Source organism: Lagopus leucura, unplaced genomic scaffold (genome assembly GCF_019238085.1).
Source record: "Lagopus leucura isolate 7727_CA_CO unplaced genomic scaffold, USGS_WTPT01 Super-Scaffold_100001, whole genome shotgun sequence".
NCBI classification, from domain to species: Eukaryota; Metazoa; Chordata; class Aves; order Galliformes; family Phasianidae; genus Lagopus; species Lagopus leucura.
Window position 1 is genome coordinate 94,088,994 of NW_024962262.1, and position 24,010 is coordinate 94,113,003.

Here is a 24,010-nt window from a genome sequence, read left to right on the forward strand (position 1 = left end):
AACAATTCTCCGAGTGATGATGGGAAGGCCAGATGAAATCTCTCTTTTTTTTTTTCCTCCTTTTTTTTTTTTTTTTCTCCCCTCAGTGTTTTTCCTGCAGAGCCCTTTCCTTCTCGCATGTTTGTGTTCCAGCTAACACAATTAAGTGGCCCGACTGGCTATTTTTAGTAAGGTCTTAGAGAAATGAGTCGTTTGTTTTAATATTTAGGAAAAAGGCAGAAGGCCAAAAAGAGGGATTTAGACTGTGGAGTTTAAAGCGTATCTCTTATATTCCCTGTCCTTCCGTGCTGTTTAGTGCAGCTCTCTTAAGACTAGATGCCTCCACAATTCACTTTGAACGTTTGAATTTTAGTCTTCAGATAAACTTTGCTATGATCTACTCATCATATGACCTACCTGGCCCAATCCCCACCATTCCCACTAACCCCATCCCTCAGTGCCGTGTCTACGTGGCTCTAGAATGCCTCTAGGGATGGTGATTCCACCACCTTCCTATGCAGTCTGTGCTACTGCCTCACTACATAATGCAGTTCATTTATTTGGGGGTGCTGTCCATGTGTTTGAAGACAAATGGTGATTAAAATGTTAATGTTTCATTAAAAAGAAAGATATCTCCTTGCTACTTGCACATACTTATCGTGAACGTAGTCTTAAAAATGCATTTGTTTTTCAGGTGGAATTTTTTAACCAAGCCTTTGCACTGTGCCTGAATAAGCTAGAGCTTATTCAGAAGTGTGTTGCTTGTGTGCATGGAGCATTCTGCTGTCCCCTTGTAAGTCCTTGAGGAAATTCAGGCTGGTGTGATCAAAATCTTCCAGATCTCTTTAATAGTGTCATACCTCTGTATTGATCCTTTAAAAATTGACTTTAGGGATAACAATGTATTGTGTGAAAATACCAGTGGACAGACCAGGATAACGTTTATTTTGTATTGTAAGAAGATTTACCAAATCCAAACAAAAAAGAGCCTGTCTTCCAGCTAGAATTGGGCTGTATGGAGGCTTGGCTAAAGTTCTTGGGAACTACTATTTTGTTTGGTTTATTTTTCTTGAAAGTACTGTGCTGATGTGGCATTTGCATTACATAGCAGCTCATCAAGGTGATCTTGGTATGAGAAACATGAAGTTGGTTTCATAGTCACCTACATACTCTTCTGTGGGGACTCTGCAGTTATCTGGAAGAAGAGGACAGGTGCAGGGACTGTCACAGAGTGAGCTGTGGGGAATGCTGCATCCAACTAAGGTTGCAGGGTGGGAATCAGGTAAGTAGGGGACTACCGTGTGTAATGTATTTGTTAAAGGTAGCTAGGAGTTAAATTTGTATGCATTTTTCTAAATGTGTGTTTACCCATACAGATAGTTAGAGTGAAAAATATTTTTCTTTTTTATTTAATGATTTTTTCTTTCCTTCTCTATTATTATTATTTTTTTTGTTCATGTGCATCTTCCCCTTTACCTACACATTCCCTATCTCTTTGGTCTTCATTGCGTGAAAATTTCCTGCATGTTTGTTCTGCCACACTGAAAGAGTTATTGTAGTGTAGGAACAGCTTAGAAGAAGACTTCCTAAAAGCAGGTAAACAAAAGAGCATCCTTATGTTCCAGTTCTGTTTTCGAGTTGCTAGGAACACGGGTCAGATAGTGCTGGTGATAAGTTTATTGACAGTCTGGGGGCAGGCTAGAGCAGGGAACAGGGAATGCAAATCCTCCTGTTTGTAAATCTGTGTTTACACCTGGGAACGGCTGAAGTATGAACTTCAAGTTTCTTAATTAATTTTCCTCTGTGATATAAAAGTGCACATCTGTGACCTTCTGCAAAAGTGCTTTGTCAAAGAGCATCAGCTGAGTGTGCAGTGACCTGACTTCCTTCTCTTGCGTTGTCACCACTTCATAAAAGACAGAGCACAGCACTGTTTCAAGCACTGTTAAGGAGATGCATGATTAAAAATTCCAGCTCTTGGATTCCTGTAACATAAAAAGCTTGTATTAGAGACTGAGAAGCTCTCCTTTACTGCCTTCTCACAGTGTCTTCCACTATCTCTACGTGCAGATCTGTCTATGGTGAAGTTCACAGGAGGGAAAAAATGTCTTTGTCACTTTCCATTGCTCCCTGTGAACCAATTTGGTTTCCTTAGTTACTAGTCAGAGTTGTTCAGAGCTGGTGTATTTGCAGGTGCTGTTGACAGCAAAAGAAAGTGGATCTGTAGAGAGTGAAGACGAAATGAAAATGTTATTTGTTGCATTCTCTGACAATGTGGGGCTGCTCCCTGCAGCCTGTTTGCAGTATCTTCTTTCTAGTCTCTGTTCTCTCTCTGCTTACCATTCTGTTTTATTATTTGCACCCACGCTATCTTAGGATTCAACTTTAAAAAAATTGAAGCTGGAAAGATGGCAGGTGAGCAGGCAGGGGAGAGATGGGGCAAGTAAGCTAAATGACTTTGAGCCTCTTATTTAGACTCTATCTTAAAATATCTCATTTCTTCCCATTATTTGCACTGTTAAAACTATTTCTCTTTCTTAGCAGCTCATAGCAGCCATTCCAGTGTCCTTAAACCCATAAGCTATCTATTGCAGCGTTTGACCCCCCTCCTGTAGCCATTTTGTATCTAAGATAAATAAAGGAAATTAGAACTTGGGCCTCGGTTCAACAGAGCACTTAAACATAGTCCTGTGTATTTTTGTTGAAAAAAGTAAGGACTTCAGCATAAGCCTGATTTTAATGATATATTGAAATTCTTGGCTGGATTGGGCTCTTAGTCACGTTTCCTCCATGTAGATATCGCTGAATCGCTGAGGCTCAGTCTTCAAAGTTCTCTGTGGGATCTAAATCTTTAGGTTACTTTCATATTCCAAAAATAGACATCTACAGAAGTACAAATACCATCAAGGCATTTGTTAGAATCCTACATTACTTAAAACTGTTTGTTTTCTTGGATGGAGTTCTGCTTAAGCTTTGCAAGGGATACTGGAATACTGAAATGCATACAATATTGACAAGTCTAATTTAGTGGCTTGTATAAATGGGATCTGACATTTAATGTATTAATAGCTCATGTGATTTCAAGGATTTTTATCCAGCGTATACTCAGCCTTTTCTCTGAAGTCTATGGGAGTTTTACCATTAAGTCAGTGGAAGAGGGCTCGTTTTCTGAATGTTTTCCTGGATTAATAACATCTTTTTAAAATTTTCTGTTCAATTTGTTTTTATTGCTTTTCCTAGCTTTGTTGTTGATGATCTCTTAGATTTCATCAGTAAAGACTGTTTTAGTATTTTGTATCCCACTGCATGTATTATTTTCTAAATATTATGGGAAGAAATATGAATGTCACTGTGGCTAAAAGATGGTCTGAAATGCAGTGACTATTGATAAATTGCATGTGGAAGGCAAGGGGGAAAAGCAAGAGAAAGTTCTAAAGATAACATTCTTAAGATTCATGTGTCTTGACTATGGACTGTGGACGGAAAGCGATTCATATCTTCATTACTGTGTGTTTTTTAATTTTTTTGGCAGCAGGAAGAAATATTTTCCCAAAGTCCCCTATTGTTTGCAGATTCCATTATTCTCCCCACTTTGTCAGATACAAACAAAATTCCTAGCCAAATATTAGGGATAATTTGATCCCTTTTTGTTGGGCTCTGCCATGAGAAGTGTATGACAGCATCTTTTCATGTCGTTACTAATGACTTCTCTCCTAAGAGGAACTGGCAAATGTTCCATGTCTCTTTGTGAGATGGAGTCCTGTTGTATATAGAGCCAAGATAAATTTTAATGAAAAAGGCATTTTTGTGTGGGACAGAGCTTGCCATGAGCAAACATTAACTGAATTTAATATGTATGTCTTCACGTATAAATCTTGGCCAAGTAAATTTTCTGCATAATGAATGGAGATAACTTTTCATGGTCTATGAAAACTCTGCACAATAGTGTATTTTACCAAGCAGTTTGAACTCAGAAGTTTTTATTAGTGTTGTTCTGCGTTAATTTTTTTAAATTTTTGTTCTGCAAATATGCTTGTCTGTTCAGGCTGTTTCTGGAAGCACGGCAGCCATTTCACTATTAATGCGGTAGCACAAGGAGGTTGTGATCACAGAATCACAGAATGGCCTGTGTTTGGAAGGGACCTCAGGATCATGAATCTCCAACCCCCCTGCCACAGGCAGGGCCATCAACCTCCATATTTAATACTAGACCAGGCTGCCCTGGGCCCCATCCAGCTTGGCCTCAAACACCTTCAGGGATGGGGCATCCACAACCTCTCTGGGCAGCCTGTTCCAGCACCTCACCACTATCATAGTGAAGAACTCGCCCCGATATCTAGTCTAAGTCTTCCCTCCTCCAACTTAAAACCGTTTCCCCTTGTCCTGCTGTTATCTGTGCTTTCAAACAGTTGATTCCCCTCCTGTTTGTAGGCTCCCTTTAGATACTGAAAGGCTGCAATGAGGTCACCCTGCAGCCTTCTTTTCTCCAGGCTGAAGAAGCCCAGCTTCCTCAGCCTGTCTTTGTAGGGGAGGTGCTCCAGTCCCCTGATCATCTTTGTGGCTCTCCTCTGGACCCTCTTCAGTAGCTCTCTGTCTTTCTTGTACTGGGGGCTCCAGACCTGGGCACAGTACTCCAGATGGGGCCTGATAGGAGGGAGCTAAATTATGTATATGGAGACATGTTTGAAAGTAGAACTTATTTTCAGTAGAACATCTTCATTTTAGTCATTGGAACCCAGCAAAAAAAAAAAAAGCGGCACTTCACTCAGTTGCCAACTTTTCTTCCTCCATGTCCTTTTAAATGCAGCCAAAGCAGTAGAACTTCACTGAAGTGGTGACTGAAACATTTTAAGCTTCAAATCAGGCTCCACATGAATCCCTGTCTCAGGATTTTTTTCTGTGTGTTAACCTAAGCTGTGAGTCCAGTCATTATATTAAATGGAGCAAATCTTTCTGAGCTGTTGACCTAACGTGCTGCATAGGCATGACCTAAGCATGGTGTCAGTGATGGTTGCTCTTTTCAGGGCTTTGAGGAAGATGAAACAAATTGTAGATTTTTTGTAGATCAAATTATCCCTTTGGTTCCTCCATATCACTGAACATCTCTTCACTAATACTTTTCCCTTTGTGTCTGTTGTTTCTTTAATTGTTACTGAGTGATGCTGACCCACAGGTGCCTTGGACTGCTAAAAATACATTTTAAAATGTTTTCCTTATTCTCTGAAATTTCACTAGTCATACAGTAGACTTTAGTTATTGGTGATTCAAGGAATCTATACAGAGAAAACACAGAGGCAAGTGTATCCCATACAGCGCGTTTTAGATTGTGGATTCCCAGGGATGTAGCATACCCTGAAAAACTTCGATCCCTTTGGGATTCAGAATTGCAGAGCTATCTGATAGATTAATGGTTTAAAAATGTGACTTTGTCATGTGGTTCAATTCTGTAGTCTGGAAAAGCATTTAGAGAGTTTCTTGATCTCCTCGCATGTTGTCTCGTGTAGTTCTTTGCATTAGTATTGCCCACAGCAGGTACTGTTCAAGGAGTCTCTTGGGCATGGGGAAATGTATTTAGCAGACTCTGACTCTCCTTAGCTTTAGAGTCTGCAACAAAAATTTCACAGAATCCTTGAGTGAGGAAGGAGAATAAATGCAAAAAGGTATTAATTTGGCTTTTTTTTGTTTGTATGGCAGCCTGCAAGAAAGATGTCAACATCAATACCTATTACCTTAAAGTCAGCAGTCTTAAATTTGTGCCTGTATCTTGGGACATTTTTATTGATCTCATGCCTTTGGAAGTTGTGTCAACAGGATGGACTGTTACTAAGAAGGTCATTCAGGAGATGAAGTAAATGCTTGAATAACCCACAGATTGCTTCATTCTTGAATGCTGTACTAGAGCACAAAGAAATGACTTAAGGCAATTCTATTTTAGCACCTGAAGCAAAGACAAAATATTTTTGTTAGTGTCTACAATTCTGTGCTCTTTTAACAGTCTTCCCTGCAACCTTCCCTGTGCTTTATTGTCTCCCTTACCTTGTGTTGTTTTGGTTGTTCTCTTTTTTTGTTGGTTGTTGTTGTTGTTGTTTTGGTCTGGTTTGGTTGTTCGGTAGCTTATTTTTAATCTATTTCTGTTCTTTTCCTTTGAATGTTGTTTCCCCTTGATAACTTGGAAGCATTCTCCCAGGGCATTATTTCTGTTTGCTCTAGCCGTTGAACTCAGAAGCTCATAGTGTAAAGATCAGTATCCATTAGTTGAATGGTAGTTACAATTCAGAAAAGGTTGTGTGTATGTTATGTGTGTGATCATGTGATGTACCATGTAGAACTGATTAAAGGTAGAGATGCATTGGATTCTCTCATATAGTAATGCAGTTTTGTATAAAAGAAGCCTGAAGTGAGTCCTTTTGCTACCAAACCCATTGTACATTCAATAATCATTAAGTAAGCTGACTTCTTAAATGAACACATAATTTCAAGTTGTAATCTTCCTTATCTTTTTAACATAAGTTGTTTTTCCCAGTGAGGGTGATACAGTGGTACAGGCTTTAGAGCTCTCAGGTGATCCTTGAAATACAAAGATTTGAGCATGGTAAATTTAGTATTATTTTTTTTTCCTTCAAAAATAAAAACATAAGTGTATCTGTAGGTAAAAATATATGCATAACTCTAGCCAGTAGCGAGGACAGAAGGAGGAAATCAGTTCTAGTTACTGTAACACAGTGCTTATGATACTGCTTGCAACTTTTTTGTGAAAAATGACAACATTTATGGTTATTTAAACTTTCAAAGCAATACCTAAAGAAGTGTCTGGATTCTGCATATGAGGAACAGAGGCCTAGAACTGGCAATTGCAAATAAAAAAACCCATGTATTTTCCAAATTCCTAAGATATGTTGTGTTGGTTAAATAAAACCCAGTTGTGGATGACCTGATAAAATTTGATTAAAGTTGGCTTTTCTTAAGATGTCTGCATTTGTGAGGCTTGAATTTTTTTGTTCTTTGATGCATTTTTTGTTTTACCCTGATCATCTGGTTTTATTTATTTCAGAATCCCCATAGTAGATGAGCAAAGGCTATTCTTGCATTAAAAAAAATCAGTCTTTTTGATATTCCTTCTGAGTAAAGAGGAGAATACATGCATCCAACTCTACTGAAATAGAAGGGATTATTTTACTGGAAGTCTAAATTGTGTCCACAGTGACATAAGGTTATATGGAGCTTGACAAGAATAAACACTTTATTTGGGAGTTATAAAAATGTCTTTGACCTTGGAGCTGGAGTATGTACGTGGAGTCTTGTAGCTATCCACGTGTATCTAAATCAGGGCAAGTCATGTCTGAATGCTGCTATGTGTAGTTTGCTCAGTGGTCATTGTGGTGAGTGAGCAGAGTTCTTGGAGCAGTTTTGGTGGGATAGAAACCTGTGTAGAAGAAACATGCATAGCTTGTTGAAACCCTTACTGGTGATTTTGCTTTGGTAGACCTTGAGTGGGAGTGAAATCTGAAATCCCTCCTGACCTTTTGAGAATTGCTCTGAGAAGTTTGCCCGTGTAAATGTACACAAAAGAACTGTAGATACTGCAGAACATTTATGGATGATGGTTGCAAAGGTTGTTGATCTATTCAGTGAGTTATTCTTTAGAAATGTGTCTGAGAGCTGTTTATGATACTTTTAGCTTTAAATGCCATACCACTATGTTTTCCACATGTATTGATGTCAGAATTTGGATCATTTAAATGAACTTTTCCGATATTTTTGCTTCAATATTGTGGGAAATGATTTCTTGGAAGCATCTTCTCTATTTTAGGTATATCATAAAAGCAGGAAAGCTATCCGTTTTTGGCAGTGAATTCCTACAGGCTTCGGGGAATAGCAATAATGACTTAAGTAATACAAAAGAAAGGTGGAAATCGTGTTTGAGGATCCTTTTATAAGTATAGTGATTTATTTATTTTAAGATCTACTGGAGAAACAGGTAGGTACAACCATCCTATTATTGTTATTTTTTTGACGACTTCACCAGATGTTAATATGACTTTTGCTTTTCTCTTTTTGTGCTGTTCTATGCTCATCTTAGATTTTTAAGGGCATGCAGGAGCCAAAAGCTGTAAAAGAGGCAAGCACTAGTCTGCCTGTGTGATACTGAAGAAATTCAATGAGTGGGTTATTGGAATTTGTGGGAGGGACCACGTGAAGATACTAATGCCCACTAAAGTGACTGGAAAGAAATGATTTAGACACTTGTAGCATTTGTACTTGAATGGAGGGAGGCTTGTGATCAAACTTTGGTTCCTTTAGGAATGTCATTGGAAAAGAGAAGAGTTCTAATATTAACAGAGTGGTCCTCAGAGAATCTCAAATTCCATTTAGCCTTAATCTGAGTTGAGAAAGGATTTTACTGTGATGATAGTAGAATTTTGTTTTTCACTGTGTGATTCTTCTAGTAAATGTCAGAATGTTTTAATTCTTGTAAGCCTTTTTCTCTTTTTTTTTTTTTTTTTTTCAGTGCTTCTTCATTGTCCTGTAGTAGTAGCTTTTATATATACACATATATATAAAGCCACAGTCTTTTTAAAACTATGTGCACATGTGTGTTCTTAAGACGTTCATAAGCTCTTGCTGTTTCTGCTTTGATGGACAATGAATGTACTGTGTATGTGTTCTCTTCAACATTTGAATGTAAACCCCAAGTAAAAACGTCTTCCTGACTCTTAAATTATATGTATGTTGATTTAAGTTGCATTTCCATATAAAACTTCTGTCTTAAATTGCACAAATTCTTAATGTGTTCTTTTGACAACTTCCTTCTAATTCTTAAAATTACCTATACAATGTGTTTTTCACATTAATTCATAAATACAAGTTGGCAAGCTTACTTGATTTTTTTTTTTTTTTTGAGAACCTGTTAACTACAATTGAGGGAGTTTTGTGGCTAATTCTGAAGAAAATCCTAGTTCTGGTTTGATATCAATGCCTTTAAGAGCTGCAGAGGCAAAGAAATCAAAAAGGGAAAGAACTGATGTTGAATAGTTCAGACTGAAATGTACTTTGGCTTTTGAAACGTGTGCTTGTTACGGGACATGCTCATATGTTTCATTACAGTGCAGTCACTTCCAGAGTAACATTACATCATCTTATTTGCAAAGTCACTATGCTATAGCTGTCTTTACATCCAAAAGAGCTCTCAAGTGGGATATCAAATTATTAAGCATTACATAATCAGAACAATGCTCTTATTGGTTGATTGTACCCTTAGGGTGGGATGCTGAATGGTAGTTGCATATGGAAGACGTAATCTTTCAAAATTAACCATTTCTTAACCGTCCTATTAACACTGTGGTGTTAAACAATTGACTGGAGATAGAATTAATGTGGGCAGGGTGTAACTGAGGGAAAACAAGATTTTAGAATTGATAAAGGGTTCACTTTACTTTTGTAAACAGCAGAAAGAGCCAGAAGACTTTTACAGACATGTTTATAGACCAGTTTGCTGAAATTTCATGTGGTGTAATTCCTGTTGTTAATGAATTCAAAGGAGGCAGACCAATTTCCACTAAGTCTGTAGTTTTGATTTATTGGAAGATGATCCTCTTAAAAATGTTGGAAAGAAACTCTTTGGTTATGGGATATTAAATTTGTCTTTCAAAGCTAATTTAAGCTCTTATTAGGATTCACTTGGTGAGGACCATATGTGCAAAATTACTGCTATGTGTCTGGCAACTTTAGTTAGGCTAGTCTAGAACTAATCTGGTTTTAGTAAGAACCTTTTTCTTTTTTTTTTTTTTTTTTGTCAAAGATTGCATACAGGGTTTATAGCTCTCGAGGTGTATATGAAAGTGATACAGAGTTTGGTCTTTTATTGCTGACATTTTGTGTGTGATCTCAGTCTAGCTTTAATGAAGCCGGACTCCATAGATCTTAACTTAAATAAAATAAATAGGTAAGTCCTTACTTGATGGAAAATGCGACTGTATTTAAAAAAAATATTAAAAAGTAACACTTAAAATCCTAGCCTGTAGATCTGATGATCTACAGATGATTTCCTGTGTTGTCGTAACATAGTTTTTGTGTGTGCTTTAAGGGTGAAATTGCACCAAACTTTCAAAGTAAGACTGCTCAACAGCCTTTGGACAAGTTTATCTTTTAGACCATGGACTGTTCTTCAGTGAAAACTCCAGCTCAACCCAAGGCCATGAATTTTACTCATCTCTTCCAACCTGTTTTGCTCCTACACTGAATTAAGTACCACAGTGAGTCATCCATTAATATTGACTTTCTTTTTGAGATAAATAGGCCAGAGTAATATTGACTTTCTTTTTGAGATAAATAGGCCAGAGTAATTGGCAGCTATTTTGTTCATGTGCCTTTCCCACTGTGTCTTTGGAAATATTAAATCTGATCAGTAATTTTTTAAAGTCCCCCAATTCTTGTCTAAATCTATCCCTGATAGTCAGTGCTCCCACAAGATTTCAAAACAAGATCCTGATTTTGAAAGTGTAAGCCTGAAAATATTCATCTTGGTACTTCAAAAACAACTGGGATATGTGTGTGCAATAACAATTACATTTAAAAAACAGGTTTAAAAAAACCCAGTTATTTTCAGAAGTCACTTAGTGACAAAACAGTGCAAAAGCAAACTGTGTTGGTAGTTTCTCTTCTTATCACCGGTACATTTTTAATTTTTTAACAGGAACATGTTCATCGCTTAAAAAAAAAAATACTGGGTTTCACACAGTGCATCTTCATTGGTTTCGTTATGCTCCTGAGAATTTAATGGAGGAAAAAGGTAATTCTTCATTGTCTGATCATGTGGTTTTGCAGTTTCCTTTGAAAAACATCCGTATGTCCTCATGTACAGAAAACAAAACAATCTCAGACCAACACAAACCAAAAAGCCCACCACAATGTAGAAATACAAAGTGGCATTTTTTATGCTGACACTCATTGTAAGAGCATCAGATAAGAAAATAGTGAAGGTGTTAGTTTTCAGTAGAATTCATTTTAGTTTGAGAACATGTTTTGGAATTGCAGAATGACAGAATGACTTGGGCTGGATGGCACCTTAAAGCTTATCCAGTTCCAACCCCGTGCACCTTGGCCTTGGAATGTTTCTGGGGATGGGGATTCCTCACTGCTCCCTGAATGAAAAATGTCAACCTAACATCTAAATCTCCCCTCTCTTAATTTAAAACCATTTCCCCTTGTTCTCTCACTATCAGATCATGTAAAAAGTTGTTCTCCCTCCTGATTATAAGCTCCTTTTAAATACTGGAAGGCTGCGAGGATGTCTCCCCGGAGCCTTCTCTTCTCCAAGCTATAGAAGCCCAGTTTCCTCAACCTTTCCTCATAAGAGAGGTGCTCCAGCCCTCTGATCATCTTCACGGCCTTCCTCTGCACCCTCTCCTTTTATGTCATGAACAGTTTTTTGGAGGTAGATAAGTTCTTTTGAAACTATCGAGCACATCTTTCTTTTGTTCTGTGTTTGTCATTGAGCAGCTCCTGGAAACACTTGGTTATTTTTTAATCTGCTTTTGAAAATGTTTCCTGATGGATGAACTTCCGGTAACCCCTCTTTAATGTTAGCAAGGTTGAAAGGTAGCTGCTGGCATCCATTTTAGCAGATAGGTTTTTCTTTCTACTGAGTTATTAGAATGCTTGAGATAATCCATCCCCATGGGCAGTTGTTCAGCCAGATTTTCAAGGTGCCAGAATAACCACCCTCAGGAGAATGAATTCCTCAGCACTGGGGGATTCTTTAGCTGGATTTTTTTTTTTCCTCTTTGAAGAATTACGTTCATGACTTTATTTTTTTTTTTTGGTGGTCTTTTCTTGAGGGGAAAAACAAAAGCATAGATACAGCTATGCATGTTTTTAGAGGCCCACTGCTTTGAAACTGTGGAGTGTGCATCTAGGCTGACCCCGGGGAAGTACAAGTTCCAGGGACAAAGCTTGCAAACCACTGGTAAACTGAGCAATGAGTATACAGGAAAAGAATGTTGGATCACCAGTGTTGATGCTTGGGTAAGCAATTCACAAAAGAATCCTCCATCTGGAAACTGAAAGAAGAAAAAGTTTATTTAAGGTGGCCTTAAAAAAAAAAAAAAAAAAAAAAAAAAAAAAAAACTTCTCCAGTGCATGGCTACAGCTATATATTTTGTAGCATGACTCATGGATGGCTTCATAGTTACACATCCCCTTGCATAAGAGGAATAAACTTTGGAGAAGAGGAAGTTAAGAGAAAACAGAAGTGTGAATAACTGCTAATGGTGCTCTCTCTGGCTCCATTCAGTCTGCCATTTCATCATACATGAAGGGGGTAATTCAGAGATTCCTTTCTTGGCATATAAGTGGCAACATATGTTTGAAACAGTGAGTGGAAACTGTAGGAAAAAAAATGACAGGCATATGGCAATAGGAAGGCAAGGGAAAATTTGTTGCCCTAATGTTAGCCACATAATTGGTACACTTAACTTCTGAGGGACTGATTTATTTAAAGACAAAAATGCTTGCTCCATTTATTCAGGTTTTCTGTATGTAGCCCATATCTTACAGTTCCTTCATAATGTCTGCCCAGAGAGCTCTCCAAGGGAATGGAAGGTGATGTGCGAGATTCAGAGTGTCTTTGCCAAGGAATAGAGGGAAAATCTGGATGCAAAACACAACCCTGCGTTCAAACATATTCTCATTTTTAAAGGAGGAAGAAATGAAAACCTCATATATTTTCATATTGTTTACTCTTTGGTTTTCTTTTTTTCTTTTACCATGTTAAATTAGCAAGAGTGTTTATGGATCAGTGCAACTTAAGATTTACTACTTATTGAAGAGAAGAGGCATCACCCAAAATAGTGTTTCCAGTGTGAAGTACATGCTGAGGTAACCCGCTAACTTTAGTCAAAGGAGCATTGCTAGCCTGAGCACACATCTGTGTACAATTGTAAGCAAAATGCAGCCTCGCCAACTGTATGTGGCATGCAGGAAATGTGCAGCTCTTTCTGTTTTGGTTAATTTTGTGTACTGAGATAATCAATTGCAAGTGAGAGCATCACTGAGAGGGTCAAAATCAAAACTGGTCTTAAAGTGTCCTTTTGTTGCCATATAAAGTAAGTGTTCAGGGACATAGTTTGGCCTGCAACTGAAAACTCTTCAGTCCAGAGAATATTTTCTAAAAAAAAAAAAAAAAAAAAAGCTTAGGAGGAAAGTAGAATATTTTCTTTCTATTGAAAAATGATTGTGCAAACCTGATGAGAATGCCCCTCACCATATTTGCCTTTGGAAATATGGCTTCTGTCCTTCTCAAGGGTAGTGTGGCCCTTGGAAAGCTGCAACTGAGCAACTGAATGCTGCTTGATCCATTGTGTGTGAGGCTTGTGCTCCTCAGAGATTTTAAACCCTTCCATAGGAAAGCAAAATGAACTCAGTGACATTTTTATTTGTTCACTCTTCTTTGTGACCTCTTCTGGCTCTGGGGTTTTATGGTCTGGTGGTTTAATTTCGAAATGAGTCCTACAAGATCATAAAGTAATGTTCATTTATGAGGCGGTTTTGCTAGAGCAGCAAATGAGCTGGGGTGAAGGATTGAGGCTCTTATCATTTCAGCTTGGACTGGGAATGGAGAAGAGTAGCACACAGTATTTAAGAACAGATAAACAACTAAATCTAGTTCTTTTTTTTCTAACAGCTCCCTAATTAGTACTCTGTGTTGAGCACCCTGAAGAGTTGAGAAATCTGAGCTGTGGGCTTCTTTCATTTCTTTACCATAGTAAATGACATCACAGCAAATACCATAGTCAAAAAGGATGAAAACAAACGTTGCCAAAGGAAACCAATTTACATTATTTTTGTTGTCACCCATTCTAACTAAGCACTGGGGAAATGTATCTGGTATTTGTACTAATCTGTGGAGCTGGTTAGGTTTTTAAATATACTTCTGTATTACTTATTTTTCTGCATTCAATTGTCCCCTAGTTTGCTGGGTTGTTTTGATAAGTTGACTTTGGTGAAGTCAGTTACATGCACACAGAATCCTGAAAGTCACTATGTGGTCTGGAGCGATGTGGGTCAAATAGGATAAAGGCTTAGAGCTCTGATCCCTGATTAAGAGTCTGTTTTGCATAGTGCATTTAAGGAAATTCTGTCCCTCTGGTGTTCTGTTTGGGTTTCAGTTTATGAGAAAATAATTGTGAAGGAGATAGCTACGTTTTGTATCCCTGTTTTGAGTCTTTTAATGAACTGGCTGTTGCATGGGCCTGACTTGCTCTTACGACTTGCCTTGGGTGACACAGAGCTTTTTGCTTCAGTATATTTGTTAAAATTATATCAACCAATATCCACTGTCAGGTGACAGAAGAGAGTTAACTGACAGCATGTACATCATGGTATTCCACAACCATGAAACCGTGACATTTTTATGGTGTGAGAAACTCCGCATGATTTGTATAGCCTTGTTAAGCATGAGGGTTGCAGCTTGTCTGTGTGCCATGGCTGGCAAAAGTCCTGCAGAAGAGCAAATTTCAAACAGACGTGCAGGCTGCCTGCTGGGCATGGAGAATATGTGCACGTGTCTCCATTTCTTGTGTAATGCTAACATTTTCAGCACAAATGATCTCATCCCTTTTCTTTCTTCCTAACTTTTCTCGTGTCCATTGCTGACTCTACTGCTCCCTGTTATCTCTGTCCTCATTCAAAGGATGCTGGATAAGAGCCAGCTACTGCTGCAGCTCCTTCCTGATTGAAGGCTAAAGTGCTTGAAAGGTCTTTTATGCCACTAGAAGTCTTGCTTTTTTTTTCTATTGGAGCAACATATACTTCTCAAGATCAGCTGAGCTTTAGGAACTTGTTCTTTCCGTAAGACCTGGCAATCAGTTGCCCTATAAACAGTTCCTCTTTTTTATGAGCTACTGGCTGCGTAAAACATATCTTTGGAGCTTTGATATGTGCATGTGTGCAGCTCTTAATTTTTGAAAACATGCCCAATTTCCATCTACTTTGTAGAGAATTCAGGTAGGTAATCATGTCAAAGTATCAGTGGGCTGCTGATCACGTTCAAGATTTGCAAATGCATCAGTCTTTGAGAAGACTTTGACGAAGCATGCTCTTTAGAACTAATTGGAGAGCTGCTTTGAGTATTTGTGGCAAGAGTGGGACAGTCGGTTTGGAAGGGGAATATTTTCCATTGCCTGAATTAAAACCCATCCAATGCTCCATTTTCAGTAGTCTGCTATATTTTGGACTCAACTATTGGTGCAGATGGAACTGAACTTCATTATATAGTGTCATATTAATTTGGCTTGTTATCAGGGCTTTGGGAGAAATGCATTTTGATCCTGGTCTACCTTTGACTACTTGGCTCTAGAATTACAGGGCATTGATCAGAAGTCTGTTTCCTCCAGCTACGGACATTGTACCTGCTGCTCTGAAAGCCCATTCAATTTGCCACCCAGGATGTGAAACTAAGTGGTCTCATCATGCGTTTCTCCTTACCTTTACCAAAACCTTTCCACGGGATGTAGGAAGGTGTCAGAAGTTCTAAAATCGTATCTACTACTATTACTACTTCCACTTCTGAGTGGCACAACTCATCAGTGCAGGGCTGCCTTCTCCTGTCATATCTGTGCTGTTACACAGCAGTTGGTACTGGTTATAATGAGGCTTTGGAAATCACTGCCGTATTTGGTACAGGCTGAGAAAGTGCTAGTATTCTCTAAACTGAGACTTTTAACCTGGGTAGATATAAGCTGCTTTGGGATATAGAACCCTGGAAATAATTTCCTCCTTTTGTCCAGCGTCACCAGAGTAAATTTTTCAGGATTTGATGTAGGCTTTGTTGGTCTGTTCCACTGGGATGAGTTTCTGCTGTGGGTCTTGGGGCTCAGTTTTCTTGTTTACTTCCTCAGCCTGCCCACATTGCTGTTGTTCTTGTAGATTCTTTTCTATGTTGTAAATCTGCCCAGAGATGATTAAGAATTGCACACTCTTGGTAAACTAACAGACAGCAAATCTAATGCTTTTAGGACTTTATTGCAAATGATGATGTAAAGTTTGTAAATATTATAAGAAAAGGACGTAAGATGACTAGAGTACAGATCCTCTGTAAATATTTGTTTTTTAAAGCCTAGAATGTCATCTGATGCTATTTTATACTGTCTCCTTTTAAGGAAACTGTTTGTATGTTTTTAAATGATGTAAAATCATATGATATTAGCTAATTAGTGTGGAGAAATGAAAGCGTAGACTAATGAATAAAATATTTTCCACAATGTAAATGGATGACAGTAATTGAAATATGGTCACCTTTTGAGATTATGGTCATCATGTCAGGGTTTTTACATTTATGGTTGAATATGTTTTTTTTCTCCTTTCATGGAATAAATGTTGTAAATTCCTTTCCCCTTGTTCCCTTCCCCTCCAAGGAAGCCAAAACATCCTAGTTTTATTTTTACACGTTTGTTTATTTGTGTTTAGGGTACCACCAAGCACAGTCATTGCCATTTCATCATGACTTCGTAGTAGGGAATAAACTAAACTAAGTTTTACAAAATTTACTTTAATCTTTCCTAGTATTTTTTGGTTGTTTGTTTGGTTTTTTTTGTTTTTGTTTTTGTTTTTGTTTTTTTCCCCTCTAAATTATAGATAGAGAATTTCTGGCTTTTCACAACGTTGCTAAAGAAACTTAAAATGGAGGTGTGCACTGTAATTTTGTTTTTGAGAGAAATGCAATCCATACTGCTGTGTGCTACTGTTTATAGAGGCTGAAGCATTCCTTACTTGACAGACATATTTGGAGATGAAGTTTTATTGGATCCTTTTTCTCACAGTGAGAATTTCTATTGATCAAACATCAAAATATACAGGTTTCAAGCTTGTGCAATTTGACTCACTTTAGTAACCTGCAGCAATGCTAAATGTCACAACACAAAAAGCAGCTGAGGAGTGTAGCCTAACCTTTTCTGCATGTAATCCTGTGTGGATTTTGTTGATACTGTGAAAGACAAACTATAAACACGAAGCTTAGCAAAATCTAATCTTGTTTAATCTGCAAAATCACTTTTACAGATTTCTAAATTATATTCTATGTTATATTTTGGTGAGAAATGATTAGTCAAACTTTCTCATATCCTTTATGAGAGGGGACAAGTAGCCAAAGCTGGCATGGAGCCCTCGTTGTCTTGCTGCTCCCACCATTTCAGTCAGTCCTTAGGCAGTGCTTTTCCATTACTGCTTGTAAGAACTACAGATAAACTAGAAGCTTGCAGGGTATGTATTTTGTACACCATAATCTGTAACTCTGTGCCAGACCTCATCCCAAGTTTGTGCATCTAAAGATAACTTGAGGTTTTAGCTGGTAACTGCTTTTTCCCAATTTCTTTTTCCAAAGCCTCATTTTTAGATCAGGAGAGCTATTCTGTGACCTATGGGTTGGGCACAGCTTGCCAGAACACATCACCAGGCTTTTTTCCTTTTACCATCTTTCTCTAGAGCTCTTCCATCCCTTTAACAAATCTTGTGGCTGGAGGCCATGATGCCTTTTATGCCCTCTATTGAACTGATTGCTGAGATGAAGGTAGAGTTGCAACTGAGCAGATCCCATGTCTAAGATCAGAAATTGTGTGGCATGTGCACGCATTTAGAGTGGAACCACTGTGAGTGGGCTGTCTCAAAGATGAGAACAGCCATGCAGTGGTGTAGGGTGACCCCATCATCCTGTGCACCTTTCCTGTGCAGAACTGGTAAAATGCTGTTTTGAGAAGCATCGATATTGCTTGCTCCTTGCTGCTTATATAGCGTCCTGAATCCCAGGGAGATGGTGGAGTCTCCTTCTCTGGCGATGTTCAAGACCTGCCTGGATGCCTACCTGTGTGACCTGCTGTTGGGAACCTGCTTTGGCAGGGGGGTTGGACTCGATGATCTCTGGAGGTCCCTTCCAACCCCTATGATTCTGTGATTCTTAAGATACACAGTAGAAGAAAACGTACAATGAGCAGTCATGGTATATTCTAAAATACTGGTCCTGAATAAACCTTAAAAATAATGATATCCATTGAAATCAGAGCCTTCGTATTACTATATTAGGGCAAAGTATATTATGTTATACTTTGTCAAACATAATGTGAGGACTCTTTAACAGAGAATGGCCTAGGGTGCCCAACAAACCAAACTGCAGGGTAGGCAGAGGCAGGATAATTTCTTTGGTGATAACGTCTCATTTTGATTTCCAAAAAGTGATACATTTGATCTCAGAAAAATCTTTTTTCTTTCTTTTTTTTGCTTGTCCCTGAATCCTGCCCTTGTTTTGCATGTAAAGGCTAAGTAGATATTCCTGAATTCTTAGGTTCAGAAACTTCAGGTGGAAGTGAATGTCATGATCTATTTATCAATAGCAGAAACAAAAAACTTTTGGATATAATTTTAGTTTTGGAGTTAACATGTTTTTATGTTAGTGGAAGCTCTCTTTTGTCATATAATATGAGATAAACCAAAGAGCAGTTCCTGAGTAGCCTTCTCTATATTCATCATGCATTGTGTGTGATGCATTTGATTATGCTCCCTCTTCATATATAAAACAAGAAATCCAGTAGAAAGAATAGATGGAAGAATGAACGTATAAATATGTATAGAAATTTTACCGAATATGAAAATTTCAGTTTGAAGATGGAATGTTGGAATGCTAATAAATAACATCAGATGTTCAAAATTATAAAATATATCTTAATGTACATATGCAAAAATGTATGCATGTATGTATGCATGTGCATGTGTGTATATATATACAGATATTAGTTCATCTAATGCATTAATGTCAAATTCCCAAAAACGTGGTGATGAAAGAGGACTGTTTTAGCTCATGTCAAGACAATATGCTTTAGTAATTTCACCATCCCTCGAGAGCTTATTAAACACTAAACAAAATGCCTCAGAATGTAACTGATTGAGTGTTTTAAATTATTCACTTTTGGTTGGCTCATGGCCAGCTTCTCATTGCAATGGGTTGTGGCAAACAAGACCTGTAATTTACACTGACAATAGCAATACACAGTTTATTCTGCTAGCTTCTCAACTTGGAGTTTTTATAAACATTCAAACAAAGCTCAGGTTCTTGATGTTGATACATTTTACATCTCTAAACCTAGTCAAACAGTTAAAATTGAAACAGTGATTGTATTTTTTTTTTTTTTCTTCTTTCCATGATACAGTGCTGATATGTTTTTCCTTTCCTTTGCTGATAAACAGGAATGCGTAACTTGGATAAAGAGGCAGCACTAGCCTAAGAACTTTCTTTTCACTCTCACATTTCCTTTTTAACTCTGTGGCTTTAGCACCAATTTCCTAACCATCTTATCCTCTACTGCTAAATGTGTCCTTGTGAGACTTGTCAAAACTCCCATACATTGTGTATCTGCTAGCAAAGTTCCATTTGCTCCACGTGCAGACTGCAGAACAGAAGTTACTGGGCTTCTACAAAATCTGTCCTTTCTGGATATTTCTGGGATTATTTTTTTTTGATGTTCTTAAGAACTGAAATGAGAAATCTAATTGTGTAACCAGGGGTGGAACAGAAAGAAATCTGAACAGGCTACAGAAGTATATCAGAGATTTACTAGATTAAGTCAAAGGAGTATAATTTGATCGTACAACTTTATATACGTGAATTCTTTTCACACATGGATTTCATAGCACTTCATAGATGCTTGAGGTCTAGACATAACTAAGAGTGTGGACCATGTCATAGATTTTATTATGTTAGATGCTGGAGGTTTTGGTTTTTTTTAAACACGCTGTTCTGGGCCTTGGAAAGCAAGTCTTATGGTGGCATGGCACCCCAGAAAGAATTGAGTCAGGGCTCATAAACACTTGGGTGTTGTACTGAGTAGGTATATCATATCCCCTATCATGCACCAGCTTCTATCACATAACACTGTATTTCTGAACATAAACACCCTGCAGAAAGAAAGAGAGAGAAGCAAAATGTGCAGTGTGAGCTGATAAACTGAGAAAGTGAGGTGTTGATTCCTAGATGCCTGTCAGGATTACCTTAAAAGTTGCCTGGTGAGCCAGCTGTAGTGATTGAGGGGAAGGTAAATTTAAGGAGAATTAGAGTTGAGAGAAAGTAAAAGACACAGGAGATGTGAACTTGCTAAGCTGGGTCATATTCAGTGGCCTGCACTGGTGCACGTGGGAGTGTTCTAAGATACTGTGCTATTGATCACTGTATTATAAATGTAAGTAACAGCCCAGTCAAAATTTGACTTTCAAGTTGCCTATGAAAACAGATGTCACAGAAAGTAGTAGTGAAACTGTCATCTTAACAGTTTCCACCTCTGCAATGGGATTTGACTCCACCTGAAGACACCTCTTCAGTCAACTGAACAGGCCATCATGACCGTCATGGGAATCCATGGGCAGAGGTGGGAGCTCAGCTGTCTGCCTCATAGCAGAGACATATGAATGTAGTGACTCCTTATATGTGACTTCAGATGTTTTCTTCTGTAAGCTGTTTATAAGCTTTTAGTTGTTTTCATCTTCACATTTTGTTTCTGATTACATTTTCTCCAGGTTAAGTAATCTTACTATAGTATGAGGTTGTATAACCATAAGATTTGCGGCAATGGCCGCAAGTTATATCAGAGGAGGTTCATGTTGGACATAAGGAAGAACTTCTTCTCTCAGAGAGTGGTCAGGCACTGGAATGGCTGCCCAGGGAGGTGGTGGAGTCGCCGTCCCTAGCAGTGTTCAAGAGGCGTCTGGATGACGTGCTGCGTGATGTGGTTTAGTGCTTGTGGTGGCAATGGTGATGAGGAGACGGTTGGACTGGATGATCTTATAGGTCGTTTCCAACCTTGTGATTCTTGTGATTCTTGTGAAGATATTATGAGTACCTCGTATAAATGGAGAAATGGGAATATTATCTGAACAGAAAGTGAAGGTTTGGTTTCTTTTTGGATACAGCTAAATATATATGTTTTGTCAGAAAGACTGCAAAAATTAGAACACTTTTGGGACCGGATGACAGGAACCAAAAAAGAAAAGAAATATAATTCCTTTAATATTGAAAACTGAAGTACTTGAGGTCAAATTGGATTGGATGTGGATGCTGGATGTGGCTCTGAGCAGCCTGGTCTAGTGGTTGGCGACCCTGCCTATGGCAGGGGGCTTGAAACTAGATGATCTTTGAGGTCCTTTTCAACCCAGGCCATCCTGTGATTGTGATAATTCTATGAAATTGATCAAATAGACAAAGCCTATTTAAAAAGAAAAGGAAACCAACATGCAGTGCTTTCATAAGAATGTCTACCTAGTGTGTTCATTAGCTGTAGTGCTTTGTTGTTTGCACTCTCCTGAATGCAATCACTATGAGTAAGACATGGCATCAGTAGTGATGCATGGTGTTGTGATCATTCTGTTTTATACTCGAGAAGAGTGAAGTGCTTGCATTAATAAGGAAGCGTAATGAATTTTTTAATGTTGTACATCAAAGGCTCAGCTTTCTTTTTCCAAATGTATTTATACCAGCTGAATAATAGAGCATTGCCCTGCATGTGGCAGGGGGGTTGGAGATTCATGACCCTTGAGGTCCCTTCCAACTCCGTCCATTATGTGATTCTGTAATAAACAAGATAACATGACAAGTTTCTTAAAGCAAAGATCTGAGAGCTATGAGGAAATGCTATGGTATTCACATGATTCAGGATTTTTTATCCCTACATTCATGGTTTCATTATCTTCTTGTGTTGGAATCCAAGTCCTCCTATGTCATCATTACTGAAGATATTACTGTGTCTTAAATCGTTATGCACATTTTGTGCACTGAGGTCAAACTGGTATCTTGCTTAATGTCCTGGGCACTAAAAGATGATTGTTGTCAGGAACCCAGCAGGCGTTTCATACTTTATACATTTCTGCTTCTTTCTTACATTTCTTCTGAAATTTGCTGATGGGTGACAAAGTAGAATGATGATGGAGAGGCACACAGAAACTCCGTAAGAAGCTTGATTTTAAAATTGGCCTTTGTAAACATCTATTTCAAACAATTGCAGCAGCTAGTCAGACCCTTTAATTTTGTTCTTAGGCATGTCAGAGTGTGAGTGCTTGAAAAACATATTTGTGCTGGGATAGGGATGAATGAACTGCTGTGAGCTCGGTTAGTCTTGCTTCACTTGCAGATACCAGGGTTAATGGGGGGATAGAAGGGCAAAGCATTACTCAATTCAAGGACTGATGGGGATGGAAAACAGACTCTTGGCACGATTCTGCTTTCCTCTCAATTGGCTGGATTTTTTTTTTTTTTTAATTTTGCATTTGCCTGATATCTGTTAGCTCTATTCTTTAATTTCCTTTAATTAGTTGTCAAATCAAATGAATAAATCCGGAGTTCTACTTCTGTTAATCCTAGAATCTCCACTTAAAAATGAATACTCTCTCTCATTTCTCTGGCTTCTCTAGGGGAGGAGTTAGCCATCAGCTAATGGCTCACTATTTCTCATGCAAACTTTTTAATACCATTCAGTCCTGGTAAGGTGTTAGTAAGCTTGCTGTTTTGTGTTTGCACGAATTAGATTTAAAACTTTTCCTATTACCAGCTCGGCTTTAGCTTGCTTTTTGAACTCATACCCCATAAAGGGACTCATGTGAACGCTTCCTTGATTTCCCACATGGTAGAATCCAGTGTTGGCAGTCAGGGCAAAATTAAAACAAACAAACAAAACCCTGAAGTAGTGACCAGAAAAATGAATTTTGTGCTTCACTGTTCACTGAGAAGAAGGACGTCCACAGCAATTCCCTCTTCTCCACTTCGAGTGGGATGCAGACTTTCTTCTAGACAGTTTTTAACAGCGTTTCTATTGAGCAGCATTTCTATTTCTGGTCTGTGTTGCACCCTGGTTTGCACGCTTTCCCTTCTTATGATGTCTTTATGCGTAATTTATTTTACTCATGTTAAATTGTTTAGCGTGATGCGAAGAGAATGTTCTGGTTTCTTTTGATTTGCTAATACGCATTTACATTGAATCTGTTTTGTTGTTGTTGTTTCCATGTTGAATCTGTTTTGAAACTGTTGTTGTTTCCATGGTGCCTTCAAGCAGTTTTAGACTTTTAGGGCGCTGTTTTTAATTAGGTTCAATCGGTGTTATGTACCTATCTCACCTAGAGCTAAATATCATTGTAGTTTTTTTTTTTGTTGTTGTTCTATTTTCTTTTTGCTTTTCCTTCACCCCTCTTAAAACTAACAGGTTGAATTTGAGAACTTACTCATCCCTGGCTTTTTCTTATGCACGCTGAGGACTAGTTCCTTGCTCTAGCACAAGCCAAAACCATAATTTGCTCCACCTCTTACAATTCATGATTTGATGTTTTACAGAAGTTAGACTATTTAAACAGCTGTTCTCTGTTGTACTTTAGTGTGATGCTTATGCAGCATGTGAAAATAACTTCAGATTCCCCTTACGCCTCCACTTTCTACCTCTGATCACTCTGTGGTTAGTGTTGTTATTTTAGATTGATGGCCAGCAGTCTAGCATTCATATGATCATCTGTTTGTATAGGGAATTCAGCTCATGGTCTCTTACAGAATTACATTTACCTTGTTTCACTCTGCTTTTCTGCTTTCCTTTTTTTTTTTTTTTTAATTATTTATTTTTAATTTCACATGACCTGCTCCTACATCAACAAAACCAGTTCTCTCATGAGGTAAATGTTTTATCAATAGTACGATCATACTCCTTCAAATAACTTCTTTTCTCACTGACGTTGAGAAGCACATTGTATTTATGCCCGACATCTGAGTTTTTCTCTTAGATTTTTAGACTTCTTGTATTTGTACAGGAGCACTTGCACCTTCACATTTTTTTTTTCATTCTTTTTGTAAACTCTGTTTAGATTAAATACTGTTTTGTTAGCAGTAGTGCATCCTATAGAGGTCTCATCTCTTCCCGAAGCCCTTCCACAGTCTAGTAAAACCAAGCCATTTCTTCCTGCAGCATTTTTTCAACTGGATATTGAAATGCAACTTTGCAGCCAGAACTGGCATTTCAGTATT

General features: G+C 38.1%; 2 protein-coding genes across 5 annotated transcripts in view; one reads left to right on the top strand and one right to left on the bottom strand.

The window, feature by feature from the left end:
* The window catches only part of CMSS1 (cms1 ribosomal small subunit homolog), a 230,348-nt gene that overhangs the window by 35,095 nt on the left and 171,243 nt on the right, over nucleotides 1-24,010 (top strand). The gene's annotated exons all lie outside the window — the stretch shown is intronic.
* The window catches only part of FILIP1L (filamin A interacting protein 1 like), a 198,645-nt gene that overhangs the window by 31,799 nt on the left and 142,836 nt on the right, over nucleotides 1-24,010 (bottom strand). The gene's annotated exons all lie outside the window — the stretch shown is intronic.